Genomic DNA, 6813 nt, shown 5'->3' with positions numbered 1-6813 from the left:
GGGTGGGATGCACTCACTATGGGCTTTTTGTGAACTTTGAGATTCTGCACTTTAAAGACGATCTCTGATTGGATCGTGAATCAGAAATAGGAAGTAGGAATAATAGATGAAATTTGGAGAAAAATGGAGAATAGATAATAATATGTCAATGATAATTTCCTGATCTTGAAAATTATACTCCAGTTATGTAAGATGTTAGCATTTATTGAATCTGGATGTAAGCGTAAGAAGATTCTTTGTACTGGTTTTGCAATTCTTTCTTAAGTTTGAAAACTTTTTGAAATAAATGGTTAATGAGTGTCTTAAAGCTAAATCTAAACCGACATAAACTTGGTGACAGTGCCCCAAAAGAGAGGCTACATTGGGGGGAAACAGGAAGGCTGCTTGAAATGACAGATTTTGGAGCAAGGCCCTCATCAACAGTCGCTTAGAATCACGACCTTGAGGAAGGCTTTGGGAAAAAACCTCCTAGAAATCGCCAAAGTCAGGATTGCAGACACATGCTGTCACATGAGAGGGGGATTAGAGTTTCTTCTGTATAAACTTAATGGGTTAGTTAAGACCAGTGGGTAAAAGATAAAAACCATGAGTCTGGGTTTATCTCACTAAATGTTTGAGTGATATTTCAACTTGTATAGTTTATTATATTAACACGACTTCTAGCACTAATTATGTGTGTGTATGCGTGTGTGTGTGTGTGTGTGTGTGTGTGTGTGTGTTTTCCCCGCTGAGGTTCAGGGTGTTTAAAATATTTGCCCCAAGATGATGATTTCTATGGATTATACATGTGGATAGTATTAGATGCTGCACAGTACTGCTAAAGGTGATTTATTTGTTTGTAGAACATTAGCCCAAGCCTGCTCCAAATAGATCTACAGGGCGCAGGTTTGAAATTAATGTGCTCGAGTACTTTAAGGTAGGGAGCATGCTGGCTGGGTTTGCTGATGTTTGGGGCAGCCAAAGGCTCTTACCTTGATGGATGGTTGTTTCTTTCTTGATCAATGCATGAATCATCTCTCCTAGGTCAACAAAGAGAGAAAACAGTGGGTGGGCCTGCCCACTGCTGGATTCAGTTCAAAGCCTGTAGAGAAATTTACATTGTAGGGCAGATAGAAGAAGCTATGTTTATTTGAATCCCTGACACGTTACTGTTTTTCAAGTTTATGTTACCTGAGCTGGATGGAAAAAACACACAGCAGTGTTTTTTCTTTGCTCGTTGGAGTGGATTAGATGAGCTCATGGTAGACAGACCATCCTTAGACTTATGTTTGAGTTTTCTGCAAGGAAAAACAGTTGATTTATGAGTGAACCACATTACCAGGTTTTAACTATGAGGTCAAAATAAACTCTTGAAAATATCTTCATTTTGTAGATCACCATTTTTTTTTAAGAAATAAAATAATCTCCAAGGAAACAATGAGATACTGCAATTGGTCAGTCTTGATTCAATCTCCAGGATGAAGGAAGAGACCCTTGTGTGGTATAGCAAAGGGCACAGATACTATTCTCCTTGCCTTTACAGGTGGAGTATGAAAAGACAGTCTAGGGGATAATTAAGTGTCATTACCAAAAGACACTGCAATTTCAAATATCAGTTTAAGATAGTGTTAAGGATATCTCGATTGGTAAAAATAAAGAAGAATTCTACAGGATAAATCCTTTCTTACTTAAATCCAGCAAACTAAAATATGGGTGACAGAATGGATGAAGATCCCTATCCATGGAAACTGTTGCCTGTACTTGAATTTTTAAATAGGTTGGGGGAAGTGCTTCAGAATTAGGCAGGCCTGCAGGAATTTAGATTGTTTTGCTTACCATTTTTGTGATGCTGGAAAAAAATGACTTATTTTTCTTGAGTCTTAGTTTTTTTTGGGGGGGGGGGTTTGTAAAGTGGATAAGTAAATCAATTTCAAAAAGCTGTCATGAGAATTAGAGGAAGTAATCTGGAGTACTTAGCACAGTGCCTGGCATAGAATAGACGTAACATTTTTATTAAACAATTAATTGCATAATTTTCTGTTTTTCTTCAACACTGGTCACAATTAGGACAAGAACTATGTTGATATGCATTGCTCTTGGTTTTCCAAGAATCTAGCGCTGTGTTTTGGGCATTAAAACTCCTCACTAAGTATTTATGAACTTAATTACTTTAATAATCTTCATTTGCAGGGTGCCTGGGAGTTTAACTGAAGTGTGAGATTGGTCATTGGTGAGAATATCACTGAGGGAGGCAGCAGGGAAGGCGGGCATGATCCTGTAATGCCCAGGATTAGGATACTGACCCTTTCCATCTGTTAATTCAAAGATTCTCTTCTCCCAAGAAGGGAAGAACTGTCAATTGGGAAATGGAAGCATAATCTTTCCTTCAGAGCTGGAAACACCCAACCTGTTCTAAATGTACAGCAAAATTCTGGAGCCTTTACCAGAGGAGAAAGGTTGAGGCAGTGGGGGTCAGTGGGTAGCAAGAGTAAAACAACGCAGACTGGGAAAAATCACATCATTCTGGTTTCTTCCCTAAGTGCCTTAACACTGATTGTCTTGAAGGTCCTTTGCAAGACAACAGCAGAATCGAGTCCTTCTGGATCTATCTTCCTTAGACATCAGATGAAGACAGCTGTTTCAGGCACGACTGAAACTGCTCGTATTCCTTCAAGGTTTGGATAGCGCCTTCATCTTTCACATTACTCAGAGAAGCGATGACATTAACTTTCCCAGGTGACTTTCAGTCCCTTTCGAGAAGTCTCTCAATCCTTCCATGAATAGCAATGTGTGTGTCTTCTGCAAACAAATGAATTGCTTGAGCGCTCAAGAGTGTCACATTATGCAGACCAATTAGTTCAGAAGGTGGCTCATTATTTTTGAAATTTCTGCCATCGAGTGTCTATAGTTAAACTTACCAGATGAGGGTTTTCAATTAAAAAAAATTTTTTTTTACCAAACTTATTTTTTTTTCTTTTCTCTCATTTTTTCCTTCATTCCCTTTTCCCCCCTTTACAATGCACTTGAGGTCTCTGAATCACTTCTGATCTTTAACTTTTTTTGTGTAATGGAAAGCCTGACTTTTCCTTCATATTTATCGAAATGAGTGGTTCTGTATCAGTGCCCCAAAAACCTTCTCTGAGCGCTCCCCTAAAAGCAGCTGACCGCTCTTTAATATTAATGGCCAGACAAGATGTATGGACAGACTATAGCAATTAAAAGAATGTTTCCCCAACCATAGCTGGCAGTTTACTTCTAACATGGAATATGGTAAAATCCTGCTATTGGTGGATGTTTTGGAAGCGGAACAGGGAACTCTTGTCTGGTGTTAGCTCTATAGGTCTGTAGAGACTTAATTATCAGTGTAGCTACTTGGAAAGTCACACCTTATATAGATCGTTAGTGAAACTAAACAGTGAATGTAGCCGTGGCAGAATTCACTGAGGCCATATTGTATATCAAAAGCCATGCTCTATAAAGCCAGAAAAACCCGGCTTGAATTCCTGGTTGTGTGAGCTGTTATGTGATGTTATGTGTTCTTTCCTAGAAAACAGGACTACTTAACATATATCTCAGGCAGTACGTTCAATGACCAAATTGAGAGAATAAATATAAACACAGGTAGGGCCATGTACATCTCCTTGGCCTCTTACTAGCCATCCTTCTAGAAGCAAGATCTGTCTTTGAAACTGATCTTCATCATGTGTTATCTGTACAAGTTTGGGGAAATGACTTACCTTTTGAGTTAGTCTGCGTCTTTTTTTGTGGACATAGACACTCAGGTACAGAGAGTTAGTTACTTACCCTCTTCAGTTCTTGGGACACTATTGTCATTGGTCCATGTGAGTCTCATTGTATTTATTCACTTTACCCCTCCGTGACTCAGTTCCATTACTCTTGCTTCCCATAGGTGACTATTTTAATGTGTTTTGATGTGTATCCTTTTATTTGTATATGTTCTTATAGAACATGTATTTTTGCTTTGTTTGTATATAGTCCTAATTTATATAAATTATTTCGTGCAATATACCTTATACCTTATTAGTTTATCTTTTCCACTCAATACTTTGTTTTAAAAGTCTTGTGTCCTGTATGTAGAAGTCTACATTTTATTGAATTGTATGCCTCCACTATATTGTACCTGTCCATTCCACCTCCCCCCCCCCCCCCGTTATGGACATAGGAATTGTCTCTAAAATCTAAAATCTTTGGTCATAGACCCTTTGGCAACCTAGGAAAGCCTATGAAATCGTTTTCAAGATGTCATTTTGAAATGCATAGGATAAAATTTATGTGATTACAAAGGAAACCAATCATATTGAAGTTAAATTATAAAATATTCAAACATTGTGTTATAATTATCTATATCTTCTTGTTAATGGGTTAAATGAAAAAATCTAGTATAATGTCTGATAAACAGTTGTCATCATTTTGAAGGAGCAATGAATGTAAAGGCTATTTCGGGATAAAGGCAACACCCATAATATAATAAGAAAACGTCTGTAATTACATTGGTGACAAAGTTACAGGAACCACTGATACTATGGTAGCTTTCCATATTCATCATTAAAGACAAGTCTCTGAATTCCAGGTTAAGAACCCTTAGTTTAAGGAAAGAAAATGGGCGGAGCCTTGGTCATCACTGCCACTCTTGACAACATCCATTTGCTGTCAGACCACTGGGCATCGGCTTGGGTCAGAAATACACACTTAACCTTTACAAAAGATTCAGCATTAGAAGATACAGTATCCTTCCTGTAAATCTGCAAGTTTGAAGATGGGGAAACAAGGACAAGGGTGACTAGCCACCAAGATCTGTTTCATCAGTGCGCCATCCCAACTAGGTCATTGTCCCGCTTGGCTGTTATTCTATGGATTCTGAGGGCTACCAAACCCTGAAGGAAAGGTGTAGCCAATGAAGGGAAGGTGCAGCCAGTGATTGTCCCTCCTGAGTGTGTGGGCTGAACATTTAGGAAAAGGCAAGAGCAGAAATGGACATGCTTCAGACTCTCCTTCCTCTGCCCACTCTGTTCACCTACGGCTCCAGACCACTGCATGCCCCCTCCCCCTTTGTGTTTCACAGACATCCTCTAGCTCACAAGAACCTTCAGATTCCCCAAGCGTTTCTGACAGTTCTGTTGTTGGTTCTTTAGATCCACGCTCCCTTCTTGCTTCACCAGTTTCCCCAAGGATTATCTGGAGGGGAAGCAGCTGATAGTTCTTGCTAGTTTGTCTCAACAGGAACATATTTGAAAAATAGAAGCTTAATGTTATCTTAAGAATGAAATGAGGCGGGGCGCCAGGGTGGCGCAGTCGGTTGAGCGTCCGACTTCAGCCAGGTCACGATCTCGCGGTCCGGGAGTTCAAGCCCCGCGTCGGGCTCTGGGCTGATGGCTCAGAGCCTGGAGCCTGTTTCCGATTCTGTGTCTCCCTCTCTCTCTGCCCCTCCCCCGCTCATGCTCTGTCTTTTTCTGTCCCAAAAATAAATAAACGTTGAAAAAAAAATTAAAAAAAAATAAAAAAATTAAAAAAAAGAATGAAATGAGGCAATGCAATATACTTAGCACAGCTGCTGACCCATAGTCGGTCACATCTTGACTACTCATGAATTTTGAAAACATGCGATATGCCAATGGTGGCCTGACTTGTTAGTGTCCACCATTGGGAATGAGGCATATGGCAGAGGTCTCTCCCTCTGAAGTAGTGGCTTCCAACCTTGGCCACATACGAGCATCACCAAGTAGCTTGTAACAGTCTATATGCTCAGGCCACACCCCTGTCCACGTATACTGGGACCTCTCAGGGAGGGGCTTGAGCATTTGCATTTTTTAAAGTTTCTCAGATGATTCCAATGTGCAGTCAGACTTTGGAATCTCTGAATGAGATTCTTGACTTGGTCATTGAGAAAAATAAAATTTCTAGAAGAAATACTCAATTTCTTTTAAAAAAAATTTTTAAAACATTTATTCATTGTTGGGAGACAGAGAGAGACAGAGCAAGAGCAGGGAAGGGGCAGAGAGAGAGAGAGAGAGAGAGAGACGCAGACTCTGAAGCAGGCTCCAGGCTCTGAGCTGTCAGCACAGAGCCCGAGGCGGGGCTCGAACCCATGAACCGTGAGATCATGACCTGAGCCAAAGTCAGACGCTTAGCTGACTGAGCCACCCAGGCGCCCCAGAAATATTCAATTTCTAAACAAAGTTAGCAAACTTAATGTTTTATGCACACGCACTCACACACATACACATCGTGTGTGTGATAAAGCAGGTATTTAAAGCACTTGGGGGTGGGATGAATCTGAGGAGGAAGAGGAGAGACTGACAATTCTGGACTGCAGATAATCTTTTCAGTGGTAAAAGGACATATTCCTTATGAGTGTAAAATTCCTAAAGTTAGTAAGCTGAGCCCTTTGGAAAAGGATTGATTTACTCAAACTTCATAGGAAGAATTCGGTAATATTCTCCGAGGCGATCACATCATTCATTAGTATAAAGTTTGTCTCTGTAGTGTTGGGTCTGCAGGAGATTTGACCTGGAAACTTATGGTTCTGTGTTATATGACTCATCAGTAGTTCTTCTAGCTCTGTATAACTTGAAATAAACCAGATTCGGAGCATATTTATCTAGAGTTATTATAAACTCTAGTGTTTTAAAGTTGTCTGCCAATTCAGAGTTATATCTGTGTGTTCTTTCCATGGAGTGAGGTGTGGAAGTGGGGGAGAAAGACTTGGCTTGGGAGGAGAGCGAGCGCAGATGGCCCTGACAGCTGGGGGTGAAGAATTGTGAGCTATGGAAGACATCACAGCTGAAGACAGATTATGAACTTCCCCTAGAAAAT

At 40.1% G+C, this 6813-nt stretch overlaps 1 long non-coding RNA gene across 1 annotated transcript; it reads right to left on the bottom strand.

The window, feature by feature from the left end:
- Positions 1-906: 906 nt before the first annotated feature.
- On the bottom strand, positions 907-5213 carry LOC123582330. Its single transcript, XR_006704323.1, has 3 exons — positions 5111-5213; positions 1171-1277; positions 907-1019 (listed from the first exon to the last, which is right to left on the bottom strand). It is a non-coding gene; the product is annotated as an uncharacterized LOC123582330 (long non-coding RNA).
- Between the last annotated feature and the right edge of the window lie 1600 nt (positions 5214-6813).

This window comes from Leopardus geoffroyi, chromosome B3 (genome assembly GCF_018350155.1).
Source record: "Leopardus geoffroyi isolate Oge1 chromosome B3, O.geoffroyi_Oge1_pat1.0, whole genome shotgun sequence".
Lineage (NCBI taxonomy): Eukaryota > Metazoa > Chordata > Mammalia > Carnivora > Felidae > Leopardus > Leopardus geoffroyi.
The sequence above is the reverse complement of the archived record's forward strand: the minus strand, read 5'-3'. Positions and strand labels throughout refer to the sequence as shown.